The sequence below is a fragment of the Ambystoma mexicanum genome, chromosome 12 (genome assembly GCF_040938575.1).
Source record: "Ambystoma mexicanum isolate Mex_15411 chromosome 12, UKY_AmexF1_1, whole genome shotgun sequence".
Classification (NCBI taxonomy): Eukaryota; Metazoa; Chordata; class Amphibia; order Caudata; family Ambystomatidae; genus Ambystoma; species Ambystoma mexicanum.
In genome coordinates, this window is record NC_090936.1 from 891,557,123 (window position 1) to 891,573,849 (window position 16,727).

The 16,727-nt window shown below is 44.9% G+C and overlaps 1 protein-coding gene across 2 annotated transcripts in view; it reads right to left on the minus strand.

Moving 5' to 3' along the window:
* BLTP3B (bridge-like lipid transfer protein family member 3B) overlaps positions 1–16,727 on the minus strand; it is a 2,399,137-nt gene that overhangs the window by 207,297 nt on the left and 2,175,113 nt on the right. The gene's annotated exons all lie outside the window — the stretch shown is intronic.

Sequence of the window (16,727 nt, forward strand, 5' to 3'; positions counted from 1 at the left end):
ATCAAGTTGGCACATATTTACAATGGACAAGTATATGAAAGCTGAAATAATGGAAATAAAGTGCAGGGGATAGGGAAAAGTAATACAAGGGATGTCTAGGTTAAACCACCAAAGTGCAAAACTCCCATTAGATGTTAACTTTGGGTTATAAATACAACTCAGAATGTAAACAAAGGTTAAAGATTAGTAGCCACCTCAAGGAGGCTTGCAGACATAATTGGTGAAAGCTATATCTTCATCAACCAAAATAATCAAGAATTCCCCCATCAGATTTGATAGACCGAAATCTGAGTTTCCGCTCTTGTTTTATTGCTCAAACCGACTCAAGGTTGTGGGTCAGGACGATTGTAGTGCGCTAGCCCTAGTATATGATCATTTGCTAGGATTTCCGGCTGGCATCCTATTTCTTCTCCTCCAGCCATACCACACTCTTACATAATTCCTAGTCTTTAAGGGAACATACCCTACATGAAACATGCTAGCACACATATACACTTTAATACTCGGTAATCAACTTAAAAACTACCGAAACACTACAATGTACACTGCACTCGGAACGGTTGCACCTTATCATACCCTACCTGAGACTGTATAGACTTACGTGTTGCCTTTCCAATGTGCCTATAAGGTGCTTAAAATAGGTTTCAATCAATTAGCGTGCTAATTATTCTTCAAGCAATCATAGCCAAACAGTGAAAGGATCTGTGACAACTGCTCTGGAAACACACATCCAGACATCTACAATTTCTTCAACCATTTGTGTGGTTCATCGAAAATAGGAATGATGATGCGCTTTTCATACGGAGATACAAGGTAACCATTTACAAGCCATTTAGGAGCAATTTAATAATGCACTTAAATGAGGCAGTAAAGATTGATAAAGTAACATAACCATTATCATAGATTAATCCCATACAATTAAAATGTACTTTTCTCTTTTTTAATATTAAGTATTTCCTGTAGGGAGAATTTTCCAACAAAATAACAGATCCCCCTTGCGGGATTCTGATTAACTCAACACTAAGATTTATTCTTAGTGTTTACAAACGACCCGCCCAACCTGGCCAACAGCTATTCCCACTAGCTTACTTGAAGGTTTCCCAGTGATTGCAACAAGAAAGAGACATGGGTGCAGACACGAACACCCAGAAAGTTATAGCACATAGATCTCTATATTACTCATGACCAAAGTGCTATTTGTAAGACTTTACAAATCCCATACTTTACTGCCAATGATAAATGAGATGAATGTATCCGCATGGAAACACACATGTATTGCCTTGCTCTAGGGCCATACTCTCCAATCCATGCAACAAACTTGATATCAAAAACAGACTACTCAGAGGAACATTGAAAGAAAACCTTACTTGTATCATAGAAGTATCTTGGTGTCCAGTTTGGCTACACCTGCCAGCTTTTTGAAGATGCTCAGTTTTTACCTAAGCCCCAAGACTCACTTTCCCAGAACCTAGTATTTTAGAGAAAAAACATTCAAGTCTCCTTTTCCCCACTATGTATAGCAGTTCAATACTGAAATGCACCATTTAGCCCAGGACATCTCAAAATCGTTGGCTTCGAATTTCGAGATTTTAGCAGCCAAACCTGAAATATTCATTTCTTGAAGGCCAAAAAAGACACCAATATCTGTGAGCATATGGAGATACAAAGGCAATTAAAACTATACAGCAACATGCAAACAAAATGTTCCACCCCCAAACACACGCACCATTGTTCAGACAAGATCAGTAGGCTCTGTGGGACAAACAAAATGAAAAATATATTGCAAAATGAACAAAAATCTCTAACCCCAAATACACATATCCCACTTCAGTCATGTGCACTAGGGTCCAATGGACAAAATTAATATATATTGGATAACATATGTTCAGAGGAGTACCACACAATGAAAACTATATCGGGGAGAAAATAAACCCATCTACAACAATATATCCACAATAGGGAAGCAAAATGATTCCTAAAATTAGAGATCACCACACAACAGAGAACATGCACACCATCACAAAATGCCAAAAACCACTATCATGTGGGACAAAGAAATACCCACGCACCCTAATGGCTGTTCAACATCACAGTAGCAGCAAAGTCATTTGAAAACACACAGACAGCAGACAGGCACACACCACAGCACTTCCAGAACAATCCAACTACAGTACATGCACACCTTTTGATAACATGGAAACACAAATAATCATGATTAGTCAAGCCTCGGACAAAACACAAACGCTTTTAACACACCACCCAAACTGAAACCCTTCCGCTCCTTTTTCTGCCAGAAAATATGGTCTACGAAAAAAAGAATCCCACCTACATATACAATGGTAAATCCATTAAAATATGTAGCTAAAACAGCAAAACACAAATATGGATCTAAAATGTTCAATTCCTCAAATGTAGCACAATAAAACTAAAATACTGTGAAAACTACAATAGTACTAACGTCACATAAATTATTGTAATATACATAAATGCAACTAGTAAACATTGAATATTTACTCAATACATACAGTGTCATGCTTGACAAACTCCATACGTGCATACGTTCTCATTGTAGCAGAACAAAAAACAGTACACATTGAAAGAGGATACTCTTTGCTAGGGAATATAAAACATCATGCATGGACGGCTTGTACTAACTCAGAGTAGTGTTGTACAAAACAAGTTGGATTAGACTAAAAAGTATGAGATGACATGGTCTGAAAAAACATAAATCGACAATAATTGCAGTCTAGTATAGTGAGACCAATGTTTATGTGGCTGGTGGCGGTCTGCAGGTCACTCCAGCTTCTCCTGCCTGCACAAAGCTCCTCTGCCTCGCGTCCCACTTCGGCATCTCTCCTGCTTGTGGAAATTCTTCTCCGGTCCAGGCGCCACCTCGCCTTTTCTCCACGCCACTTCTTTGCCTTGATTGCTCCCTGCTGGATTCCCAGCCCAAGCTAGCCGATCTTCTCCATGGTTCTACCACGTCAACTCGCTTGCATGTCCAACTGACAGCTTGGCTTCCCCAGCAGTAACTAGCTGGTCGGATCTCTTTGCATTTCTCCACAGCTCCATCTTTGAACTCCAGCGTTATTGAAGGGAGCCATCAGGAGCCAGTCAGATTTCTCCAGTAGTTAGACTGCTCACATCAGTCTAGCTGAGTAATCTTCGATCTGGTTGCTCTCTTCCTCGTGTCAGTCTTTGTTACTGATGTAACTACGTGATGTTAAAAAGTTCTATGACTAAGTGTTGGAGAATATTGGGGGTTACTGCCACAATATGTCATGAGGGCCTGAGGTACTGAAGGCGTGTCCCTATAAAGGGAATGGGGGATACCATACCTCACCCAATGATGTCAATCTATCCCCCTGAGGGTCGCTTCCCCCCATGTGGTCTTCCCTCAAATAGCCACACCCAGGGTCAGGATCAGGTAGTGGTTGCCGTCCCCTGGCCACACGAGGAGAGGCTACCTCCATGAAAGGAGTGCAGACATCAGATTCATCACACCTGGAACTCCACCATGCGACCATGTAGCTTTCATCGCTTCAGCGCTGCTCCATGCAGTCGCTCCAACGTAAGCACCTTGCACTTTAGTATGGTACCGTCCTGATGGAGCTATTCCCTGGCCTGATTGGAGAAGGTAATTGACAAAGACTGTGACACAGCTCCCTTTAGTCTGAAATGTTTGGAGGAAGGTGAACTGTGGGACTTCCCAGAAGATTGTAATGGACAGTGCTGATCCAGTAACCGATGTTAGGGAGGCCAGTGTTCTGGACACCTCCCATGAGTTAGATTTCATGCATGTTATCCCCATGAGGGAGTATGTGTACCTTTTCAAAGCACTGAGGAGAAGGCTGTGAAGTCATTGGAAATAACAGCCCATCTGTTCCCAAAAAGAAGCATGACCCAACAGACATCCTGGAGCAGAACCCGCAAAAGGAGCCTTTGCTCACATTCAGCTCTGCTCTCTGAGTGGGTGCAGTCCGTGTGAGAGTTACCGTCTTTGGCGCAGCCATTTGAAAGGATTTGGCAAAGAAATGCACACAGAGCATTTAATTTTATTCAGTCATCCCACCCTGGAGTGCTTTGTGGTCCCACCTTTCATGGCTGGTGCTAAGGTTGCTATGTTTCCGTCTCAAACACCTTAAACCTCATCTGTATGGGGTGCTACATTTCTATACCTACCTACAGATAGGGAGAGTAAGATGTTGTATTTTCCATGGAGGAAGAGATCTGCCTCTATTTGTTTGGCTCTTGGGACAGTATATGCTTGCTCTACTCTGGCCTGCTGCACCCATATGCCATGGAATCTTGTCCAGGAAGCTACTGCTAATCAGCCACGGAGCTACAGTGCCCATTTTCTGATCTGATTACAGATGGGAAGGAGATGGTGAAAGAATGTAATAAGCATACCCACAAAGCAAATTGAGTGGACAGGTCGCTGGACACAGAGGCTGTTGCCTACAGACATTCATTGATGCAAACCCTTTTGATCTTTATCTGATATCCAAACCCAATTGCTGGACCTGTCCTTTAGCAGCACTAATTTCATCCGATCCAGGCCCATAACTTTTTATAACTGTTAAAGATGTCGACGGCCACAGCCAAGTCTTTCGGATAAGCTTTCCAACAGTATTTTGCCTTGTGTTTGATGGGTCAATCCTTGGGACCCTTCCTGTCTTTTGCACAAAGACAGAGGTTCCAGGCTACCCAAGGTAAGCAGAAACACCAGCAGTGGTACTTCTGGATAAGCAGCGATGTGATCATAGATGCAATGCTTCAGCCACCTCTGACTCTTCACTTGAAAACCCCATTAATTAGTCCTTCCAACTTTCTTCTTTCGAGAGGAGAAGGTCTTGCAACTCCTCTCCAAGGACCCATAGGCTCCTTTTGGATCTGCATCTATTGAACTTGCACCTTTACAAAAACAAGTTATAAATGGCGATCAAGGCCCTGATATTAAAGGCAGTGAGCCTTCCGGACCAACCAGCATCCATTAACTTTTAGGGCGCATACTTCCATGTTTGCATCCATCGGAAGCACGAAGTTCATGAGGTTCGCGTTTGGGGGCATCCACTATAAAACTGTTGTCCTGGTTTTCCTTAGCTCTCAGTGTCTTCAACTAGCTAGTGGTAGTTGTGACCGCTAGTCACAGGAGGTATCAAATGCATGCCTTCTCTGCTTGGTCCAACGGGCAGATCTGGGCGTGCTCCCCAGAATCTTTCGTGCAGCACCAATTCCATAAATACCAACTATGCTTGGACTTTTCCTTGTGCAGCAAAAAGCTGAATACCCATTGTGACGAACCTTCAGATAGCATCACTTCTCCCCATGAAGAGCCCCTTTACATGAGGCTAGGTGGTGAGGCTGCTAACCAATAGCCCCCCTAAGGATGGTAACATGGTAAAGGATCTCATGGAGAGGGACTCCTCTCGTGGGGAAAAGGATGCGATTGGAGAACCTGGCCCCTTTAAACCCCAACCTTGCAGGTTGATGTTAGTACCCGAATCTTCTACAGAAAAAGCTCCCATCCGAAACTGTGTTATTGTAAAATATCAAACCACCCTTAAATCGTAGGTACAGGGACGAAAAAGAGCTTGCGAACACTACAATTGAGTGGGACGAAGGCTCGATCAGCAGCTGTCAACCGGACTGATTTTACGCTGGGGCTGTCCCTGCTATTTAAACTGAAGATCAAAGAAGGACTATGTTCTTCGTCATTCTCAGACCCGTCCATCAGTGGCCCATAGTTCTGGTATGCCGAGAGCTGTTGTAGAACCCTGGCAATAGACGGGGACCACATCGAAGCCAGTAAGGCTGGACTTGGGCTTCGGGAGACTGCAGCGAGGCATGGCTCCAAGGCTACGGAGAGAAGTAGCAGGACACCCGAGAAGCATCTGACGAGTCTGTTGGGCACCTGTGCAGTGAACCTGGAGACACGGAAAGTGTGTGGCGTGACTTGTAGTGGATGGACAGTCGGGTCCGACCATGGTGCTGAAACCACCTACTATAGCCTACAGCAGAATGGCATAGACAAATGTGTGGAAAGCGCAAGAGACTATGGTGGTGTTGTGACCTGTGGTGGTTGGACCGAGGGGTCAGACAACTACGCTGAGACTCAGCAGTAACTGGCTGTGGAGAGGAGCAGGCCGCAGAAGCAGCATAAGAGAAGAAGCTGAAGTAGAGAGATAGTGGACCAGCAACCCCTGGTTAAACCGGTGAAGAGTTCCCCGGGAGAAGGTAACAGGAACAAGTACAAGTCAGGGAGGGTGCCAGGAAGATTCAAGACTGTAAATTGTGAAGAAGAGGAAGTAGTTAATCACTTTATACCACACTTCCCTTGGCAGTTCCACAAGATTGTGGTGCTGGGGAGTCAAGAGGGACTCGGGGAACATTGTTGTCCTAGTGGGGGCAGGATAAAGAATATAAAGAAAGTCAAATCAGTGAAAACCTCTGTAAAGGAATTGAAAGTTTTGCTTAGAACTAGAAGAGACATTGCGCAATACCAATTAGTGGTTTCTAAGCACAGGATCGGCGTTAGATCCTGTGTTGTCTTGCTTCCGGGACAAACCCATTGCCCCTGAGCCATCCTTCCTCCGCATAGCTAGGAGAAGGGAGTGATTCTTGTAGCCCCACGAGGATCCTGCAGAACTGTTTTGTTGGTTTATGGGTTACAAAAAGCCTGGAACTTTGTGGAACCTTTATTTGGGACACTTTACATCCAGGAGAAGGGAGTCACTCTGCTGGGTCACAAGCAGAATTGTATCAATGTTTATTGTAGTGACAAGGATAGCATAGGAGCCTTTTTGACTGGGACTTTGTCTTTTGATTTGGATTTACACCGACTTCCTGAAGAGCACCAGAGTTCTTTAGTTTAGGTAGGGAAATCCCATTTGAGTTAAAGGACAGATAGGTTTATTTTTGTGTTGAATAAAAGTCTATAACAATCATCATGGCACCACTTGGTCAGTCTCGTCATTCCTGGTCACCTCATCACCAGGCTCACAATGTCCAATTCATCAGAGAGTTTGACTATGATGTACGGGTAGGGCGCTGCCCTTTTGTGGATAACTCTCAGCCTCTAATTTTTGCAAAGCCGTCCCCTTGCTTCCCACCACTGTTGAGTGCTAGAATCCCAAAGTCTGTGTGCTAGTGCCCTTCTAGAAGCCTTCCTGCCTTCATAGCATTCGCTAGACCCTTGGTGGGTGCCTCTCCGCTGTCTTGACTGGACTGAGTGACTTGCTGCTCTTGCTTCTACTCATCTCTGCTCTTTCATGGGACATCTTAGATGGCACCTGGCAGCTTCTCTCGAAAGGGGAACCATTCCAGCTGCATTGAATGACCCTTTGTCAGAGCCGAGGTGCCTCTGACCTGCTCGGTGGACCTCTGTGCTTTAATTGTCCGTGTCGTCGTTGCACTGTACATCTCATTGTGGGACATCTGACATGAGTTTCTTTTCATTGGGATCCTGTGCTCTTGGCTCCATCTTCACTAGGTCCTCTGCTAATACTGAAAGAGACTGCAACCATCTCTAGACAGAGGCAATCCAAACATCTAAAACACACTTATGCAGCTGTGCTTCCTTGGCCTTTTACACGGCAGCCATTGCCTATGACTGATTCCATTGCTGGTCCTGGCTCCGTGGAGTATCTTCTATGCCCCCTGACCACCACCGCCTTAGATCTGTTGAGTCACTCTGCAGCCCCCCCTGTACTGAGCCTCTTGTGGGGGGCCCCACTAACGAAGTTGGATTGCTGACTCAGTCTCCAGACCAATCTATTATAAGCAGCCTATGCCTATTTTTTTCTCCATAAGCATGCCAGGTTTGTTAAAACCCTATAGACAAAACTTTCTGGAACTCCTACTGTCAACAATATTTACCTACTTGTAAAGTGCTATTTTAGATTTGTTCTTCTTAGGAGTTTAAAGCATTCCTAGGATTTTCTATGCATTCTACTTTGATAAATCACTGCAATTCACACCCAACATATCTTGCAAACTATTTTATATTGTAGACAGGCTCTGGTTACTTGGTTTCTAATATGCCTACCCTAAGGAAGTATTCATTGCATATTCAAATTGTAATTATTTGTTGTTTGCAACAGATATAGAAACATCTACTTCGCTGTGAAATGGTGTTGCCACCTAATGCAAAACCAAAATTGCCTTCAGAGTTAATTAAGTGTGGTTTATTGTGCCATGAGTTAATGAGTTGCCAATCATTGCCAATGGTTATTAATCTCTTTAGTTCCAATTGAGCCTACACTTGTTTCGAGCTAAACTCTTCTTCAGGGCACTTGTAACATTTTACTCTAGTTTGTAAATTGTTATTCAACTTTTGAGTAAATGCAGGTATTATATAGATGGTGGAATTCACAGAATATGGCAACATATTGATTAATGTGTTTCATGCATTCAATTACGTGAATTTGAACATTAAGAAACCAAAAGAAAACCCAACGATTATTAATAATGAACCGATTTATTCCAACAATGGTTAAAAAGTACAAAATATATTCCAAGATGGCAGCAGGTGGAGACGAGCATGTGTAACGTGCCCTCGTTCCCACCGGACTGCTGCAACATATGCATTTACAGGACGACCTGCATAATAGGAGCCATAGTGACTCGACATAGATCCATGTCCCCAGCCTGATGTGAAGACAGGGAGGAGGCGTCGGCTGAGGAAAAGTCAAGCAGCCTCCGCTGCAGGAAGATCTCGCCGGAACAACTGCCAGTCTAGAGGGTGGGCCTCAGCCTAGCTTTCCCCGCGGAATTGAGGAGGGGCTGCTGTGGAGCACTAGGAGGCCTAAAAGGAGTGGCGTTGGACGAATAGCCTTCCTAGGTGGTACCTCTTGGTCCATTGAGGAGATCCTGGAGAAACATACCTTGCGAGTAGGTAAAAGCTGAGGGGCGGACCAGAATGCAAAGGCCCTGGGTTGCCTGGTGAGCAATCAAGAAATAGAGTGGTGGCTCTGTGGGAATAGCGGTGTTCGAGCGTGGTGGAATTTGGGCATTCAAACTCCTTGGACCGAGGGTCTCCTGCTTAATCTACCCCAGAGAAGAGCTTTCAAGTCATAGGCTCGAGCTGCGACAGTGGAAAACCAGGAAACCAGCAGCAGAAGTGGCATTGGGGGAAAGAGCGTCGCCCTGCAGACATACAGTTAGGGCTAGAACCAGACCCATTTCCGAACACACAGGTGATACAGCCTCATTTTTTTACTCTAAGGTGGTCCTAAGCGGTGGTCATAAACTATTGCATCAAGGAGTCCCTCAGGTTAGAGCCTGGGGGTGCATCAAGGTACCGTCTTAGTGACCCCCCTCACCACCTGGTATCACAGTTCTGGGGTCAAAAGCAGAAGAAACCATTCAGGACGTTGTTCCACCGGCCAGGTGTGAGGAAGTACCTTGCACACACAGCATCTCTGTACCTCCGGTTGACTACTTGAGCCTCAGGTCTAAAGGTTAAAGGTAAAACAGCGTCAACAGGCCTGAAATCCCTCCCGAAGCACCTGGAGGGCAGTTTGGCAAAATTGTGGGCTCAGCAAGCTACGGCGCAGACGGAAGTAGTCCCGGGCGAGGTTGACACGCAGAGACAGGGGAAAGAAGATACAGGGGAATCTAATATGTTGGTCCGTAAAGAAGATATGCAACAATGGTTCAAAGAGTTCCAGGACCAATTTATGTCCTCTTTTCAAACCCAATTTACCCCATTGAAGACTGAGATGAAGCAATACATTCAGGAATTAAAGGCTGATGTAGTAAAGCTTGAAGAGCGAGTGGACACAACTGAGCGAGCCCACAGGAGCTGTCGCCAGACTAACAACTTGGAGAACAGGTCCAGGCGTTCAAACATTCGGATTAAGAACCTGGCGAATCGGTGGAGGATAAGGATTTGAAAACTACAGTACACCAGGTATTTATGGACCTTCTGACAAGTGAGGGAAACTGCTTAATCAGCTTTATTCGCATACATAAAGTAGGGCCCATGACGCAACGAACCCGGGGCGAGGCCGAGAGACATACTGGTGGCAGTGACCTCCTATGCACAAAAAGCAAAGATACTTATGGCAGCACGTACCTCAGGGCCTATAACGATCAATGGCCAGGAAATTCAGTTATTTCAAAATTTGGCACAAAGTTCCTTACAAAAGGGGACGGATATGGGCACAGTGGTTAGATCCCTAGCGCAGAAGCAAGTGAGGTATAAGTGAACATTCCCATTTGGTCTACTCTTCTCATGGGATGACAGCGTGCGATAGGGGAATACAAATATTGAAACTTCAGGAGGAGGCCGAGGACGAAGGAGACAAGAGCAGCAAGATGGCCAAGCCTACTCACAAGCTGTGGGGATGGAAAACAGTGATGAGGAGTTCCAGGCAGAAGGGGAAGGAAAGACCCCAAACACCTGGTGATCCCTGATTGGTAGGTATAATGTTACAGGCGGTGGTGGGGTGGCTATAGGAATGGAATAGGAACTGTGACTGGGGTACATTCCCCGGATAATTGCTTGAAGATTACTGCAGGTTGATAGGAGGAGCGGTGGATGGGGGACGCAGTGGGAAGTCGTCTTTGGAATCCTTAGTGGAGTTTAGGACTCCCTGCAGGGTGTCCTGAGTTAGTTGAGGGCCAAGATCGATGGGCACTACGCCCTAGCACCATTAGGGACTTTGGCTCTCCCCATGGAAGGGGAGGGAAGCTGGGAGAATATGGGAATAAGATGGATAGGGAAGAAGGGAACAGGGTCAAAGGGAGCAGTTGGGGAAGGGGGAGAGGGGGAACCACCGGAGAGGGACACGTGGGAATGGTCCAGAGGCTGGGACAGGGGTAAAAGAACCAGTATTGAATTCAGATGGCTAGGTTAATTATTTTGACATACAATGTGAGAGGTATGAATAGCCTGGTTAAGAAAAGAAAGCTGGAGGCATTTATGTGGGTGGAGAAAACAGATTTAGTGACTTTTTAAGAAACGCACATAAGGTAAAGGGATAACTTGAAACTGAAAATAAGGGGATATGGTCAGCTGCATCAGGCGAATGCATTTGGGTAGAACGGTAGGAGTGTTAATAGCCATAAAACATGGTCTGACAGTTCTGGTACAGGATACTCTGGAAGACCCAGAAGGGAGATTTCTATTTTTAAATGTCTCCATAGATGCTTGACCTACACATTAGCTACAATTTATGCTCCAAACGTGGGTCAAGATGGTTTCTTGAGGAATACCCTACTACACCTGGAAGGCTTCGCAAAGGGGGAAGCAGTATTGACAGGGGATTTTAATATGGCGTGGGTGCCCCAGGACGATAGAAGCTCGCGAGCGGCCCGCCATGAACATGCTCTCTCGAAAGCGCTTAAGCAATTAATCACGATGTTGGTGTTGCATGACACATGGAGGACAACAAAGCGCAAAAAATAGGATTTACATATTATTCACATGTCCATTCCTCATTGTCGATGATGGACTACATTTGGGTCTCCACGCAGGTACTTGGGAGAATAAAAGCTTGAGCTGGGGATCATTGCATTATCAGATCACGCCCATTGAAGTTAGCTATTGAAGTGGAAGGGAAAGCGGGTGGGCTTTGAAAATGGAGATTGCCAACAGAATTACTGCAGGATCCCCTGGTGGAGGATTCGATAAAGAAGAAGACTGACTCCTATTTTGTAGAAAATTAGGCCCGGTATATGGCAACCCTATCAATCTGGGGCATCTTATAGCGATGGAAGCAGGGAGGACTAAACAAAAAGGCCAGTTGGAAAGGGAACTTGAGACCCAGGTGCGCAACAGTTTGCAGGAACTAGAGAAGCATCCAAAAAGGAGGGTTCAGAGATCCCAGAGACACACCCGGGGCCAGCTGGACCTGTTACGCACTAAAAGCGAGGGGAGAGCTCTATTGTTTACAAAACAAAGATTTTATATGCACGCAAATAAAACAGATAGGCTGTTGACTAGACAGTTGAAGAATAAGACTTTTTCCTGTACTATTTTGAAATTGAAGGATAAAGAAGGGAACTACATTATGACTACGGAGTCGATTGTGGCAGTATTTGAATATTTCTATGTGAATCTTTATGCCTCTTAGGGACCCAAGGAGGACAGGCAAAGTGCTTACCTAGATAGGGTTCCATTTACAAAAATTTCGCTTTTTAGAGTGAAGGCCTTGAGGGGGATATTCAGGAGAGCAAAGTATTAGCAGTGATTAAACATCTTCCCGCCAACGAAGCTCCAGTCCCGGATGGCTATACGGTGAACTTTTATTAAATAAATTCAGGGCATGCTGGTGCTGCGGCTTACAAAGCTTTATAATTCCTTTGAACAATCAGGGAACCTCACAGGTTCGATGAACGAGGCTAAGGTGGTGGTACTTCCTAAGGAGGGTAAAAATCTGACCTTCCCGGGTTCCTACAGACCTATTGCACCGATCAATTTAGTTGCTAAAATGTACATGAAAGTCCTGCCAAATAGGCTCCTTTATCTCCTGCCCAAACTAATAGGACCCGACCAATCCGGTTTTAAACAGCTAAGACAAATGCACAATAATGTAAGTAGAGTTTGTCATTTAATTGAAAAAACAGAAATAAAACAACGGCCAGCACTCCTCATTGCCTGGGATGCAGAACAGGCCTTCGACAGGGTCGAATGGGCCTTCCGGTTTCATACTTTGGAAAAATATGGGGTTTGGGTTGACATTCTTTAAGAGGGTAAGAGCTAATTATAAGACCCCCTCGATTCGGCTGGCGATAAACGGTTGTTTATCTAGTCGAATTAACATACAACGAGGTACCAAACAGGGTTGCCCGCTCTCCCCATTATTATATGCCATAAACTTGGAGCCCTTGCTGCTTAGACTTCGTTCTCTGGAGGGTATTCAAAGCATTGAGATGGCAGGGGAAAATCATAAGGCGATAGCTTTTGCCGATGACATGTTGATGGTGTCAGACCTGGAGAGGTCGATCCCAGTGCTTATGGCGGAGTTGGAAGAATTTGGGGTGATAGCAGGATTAAAAATGAAAAACGCAAAAGTCAGAAATCCTAAACCTACTGCCCACTAAGGGAAGTGGATTCTGGAATCACTTGTCTAGTGGTGGTATTAACTAAGACTATGTACGAGGCTAACTACATCCCTCTTCTGCAGAAAATATAATTATTGTTTGTTTTTGTTTACTGCATTTATAAGGCGCACCAGACCCAGGAGTAGCAGGGCGCAGACGGATATGCGAGGCTTACATATGTTACAAATATACAGGCAAAATACGAAATGTCGACATTACATCTGAAATAATACAATATAATACAATATACAAAACCTAGGTTGCACGTAGAGGCAGAATAATTTACATCTAGGTAGTTTACGATCTAGCAGCAGGTCGTGCTGACGTTCCAGAGTTTCAGGGCGAACTAATTCTCAGTCAGGTTGAGGTGAGTAATGAGGTTCTTTCTGAAGAAAGAGTAGGGGAGGTCGGCTCTCAGCTGGTGTGGGCAGGGAGTTCCAAAGTTTAGCGGCCTTCACGGGGAAACTGCTGCCGCCAAACTTAGACAATTTGAATTTGGGTACTACCAAACAATCAGTATTAATGGTTCTGGACGGTCAACTAGAAGTTCTTCTGGATATTCTGTCAATGAGGTAGCTCGGTGCCATGTTGTGTAGCGCATTATGTGTCAAAGAGGTGATTTTTTGTTGTATTTTATTGTGGGTCGATAACCATTTATGGTGACGTCTGATGGCAGAGATATGCACTCTTTTGTTGATGCCTAGTGCAGCTCTAATGGCACTGTTTTGTAATATTTGGAGTTTTTGGATAATTGTTTTATTAGCGCTGCTGTAGAGGGCGTTGTAGTAATCTAGTCTTGATAGAATTAATGCTCTGGCCAGTATAAGGCAGCTGTCATTGGAAAGGAAGGGCCTGTCTCTTCTGATCAGCTTACAAGTATAGGCTGTGGTAGAGGCCAGAGAATTTAGTTGTTTGGTAAAGGACATCGTTGCATCCAGGTAGAAACCAAGAGTTTTTACCTCCTTGGAGACGATAGTGTTATTACCGTCAATGATGAAAGAGGCATATTCATGCCCTAGTTTGGAGATGTTGGATGGGGAGCCAAGGATTATCAGCTCTGTCTCGTCATCATTCAGGCATAGGCCGAGAGTGGCCATCCATGCCTGAAAGATGAGATAGATTCTATTCACCAACGCCAGGTCCTTGCCATGATCCCCGGAAAGCGGGAAGAGAATCTGAGTGTCATCTGCGTAGTTAGTGTAGGTGACACCTAGAAGGTCCAGATCATCGAACAGTGGCTTGGTGAATATATTGTAGAGAGTGGGGGCACACACAAGAACCCTGAGGGACCCCACACATGATAGGGGTAGGGTCCGCAGCTGCAGAGGGAGAGAATACTCTGCTAGTTCTGTCGCTCAAGAAGGATTCTATCCATTTAACAGTGCCTCTAGAAAAGTGGGCTTCTATATCAAGATGCCTACAAAGGACCTTATGATCAACCAAGTCGAATGCAGCCGAGAGATCGAGTAGCAATAATAATGCTGTTTTCTCTTGGTCTCTCAACTCATCAATTTGTGTCTTCAGGTCTATTAGTGCAGTTTCCGTCCTGTGTAATGGTCAGAATCCTGATTGACGGACCCCTAGGAGTTTGTGCTGTTCGAGGTGTTTTTGGATCTGCAAATATGCAATTTTATCCAAAATGTTAAGAAGAAATGGTACTGTTGTGATGGGGCGGTAATTGGTAGCGATAAGTGGGTCTAAGGTTTGCTTCTTGAGAAGTAGAAGTACCCAGGATTGTTTCAAATTGGCTGGGACGTGCCGGAGGCAAAGGAGGCGTTAATCAGTCTGGAAATGAATGGGGAGAGGACTCTCGCAGCCTCTTTTATGATATACCCTGGGCAGATATCACCTTTACAGTTAGATGGTTTGAGAGAGAGGATGGTTTTTTCCACCTCGAGGATAGTAGTTTTGGTGAAGCAGAATGTTGTTTTTGGATCGGAGATATTTGCATTAGGCAGGGGGTGGTGGTTGGTTGGTTGAGATAAGTTCAGAGAGTCTTTCTTGTTTTTTATTTTAGTTTGGAGGGTGTTGATTTTATTGGTAAGTGCTAGTTGTATCTCTGAGCACCAATTCTTGTCTTTAAGGCAGATATCAGGGGGAGAGATAGGGGACTCTAGCTCTTCTAGGATTGAGAATAATTCTTCATACTTCATACTTAGCTATCCGTTCATTGTAGGAGTTTCTTTTGGCCTGGCAGATTTCTTTTTTATAATGTGATGCAGTGGACGCTAGCTTCTTTTTGTTTTCGTGCGAGGGGCAAAGGCGCCAATCAATTTCACATTTTCTTTTTAATAGTCGCAGGTCTGTTAACTGAGGAGTAAACCACTTGTTGAGATGTAGCTTAGGTTTACTAGCTCACCGTTTGAGAGGGGCGACTTTGTCCAAGGTAGAGAGCATGATCTTGTTTTATTCATGCACCATCGTACTTGGGTCCAGGTTGCCTGCCAGAGAATTTAGGGTGGGTAGAATAGGGATCACAATGTCCACTGTTATATTCTTTTTTAACCTGGTTAGACAGGGTGGCGCTTCTTGGGGAGCTATGAGTTTTTGTCTGGTAGTGGAGAGTGTCATGGACACGAGGAAATGGTCCGTCCAAGATAGGGGAGAGATAGAGGTAACAGTAGCTGTACAATTGTGGTCGGCTACCCAGTCCAGGGTTCTACCCTTAATGTGGGTGGGAGCGTTCACCTTTTGGGTTAATCCTAATGCATTGAGGGAGTTTACTATTTGCACCGCATGATTGTCAGAAGGATCATTCAGGCCCAAGTTAAAGTCTCCAAGCAACAGTACTTGGGAGGTAGGTTTAAGGTTACAAGCAATTAGATTAAGCAGATCCTCTTCAAAGGTGCCAATGGGACCAGGGGGTCTGTAAACTATATGCATGGTGAGGGATTGGGAGTTCTTTAGTGGTAGCTCGACAGAGAGGGATTCACATGATTGCAGGTCATGTGGGGCTACTAGTCTCTGCGATAAACTCTCTCTAGATATAGCTATTCCGCCACCTCGGGAGCCATCTCTGTCTTGTCTGAGAATAGTGTATCCTTCTGGGATAGCTAGCGTGAGTGCAGGTCCTGCGGCATTGTGTAACCATGATTCGGTTATGGCTAGGAAATCTAGGCTGTCTTCTGTAATTAGGTCGGCTATGTCGATAGCATGGGCCACCAATGACCTGACGTTGAGGAGAGCTCCTTTTAGGGGTAGATTATCTTCTTTAGTTATGGTTGTGCATGTAGTAGGGCTATTGGGGGCTAATGCCTTGGAGAGGAGTGTGGGAGTCTGAGTATCAGAAATGCTACAGGTGGGAAGACTAGTGGGCCATTTGGCACTAGTGGATGTCGTGGTTTGGTGACAATTAGTTTTCTTATTAGAAGGTGGTAGCGATCTGGTAAGCGGCTCATAAATTTTAGGGAGTCTGCTACGTAATTTAAGATTTCTGATGTACGTAGTACAAGGGATCATGGTATATTCTCCTGTAAACTGGTAGTTGGGATGGGCAAGAATACTAGGCTTAGGTGTCATGTTGGTGGAGGTATGAGGGTGTGATTTCTTCTCAGCTCGGAGGGTAGCGTTGGTGTAGGGTACTAAGCTAATGAGCAGCTGAGGAATGATAGGTCTCATAAGGATATAGAGGATGCGGCGGCCTGGCATATTAGGGGTGAGCAGTGGGCCTGTTTAAC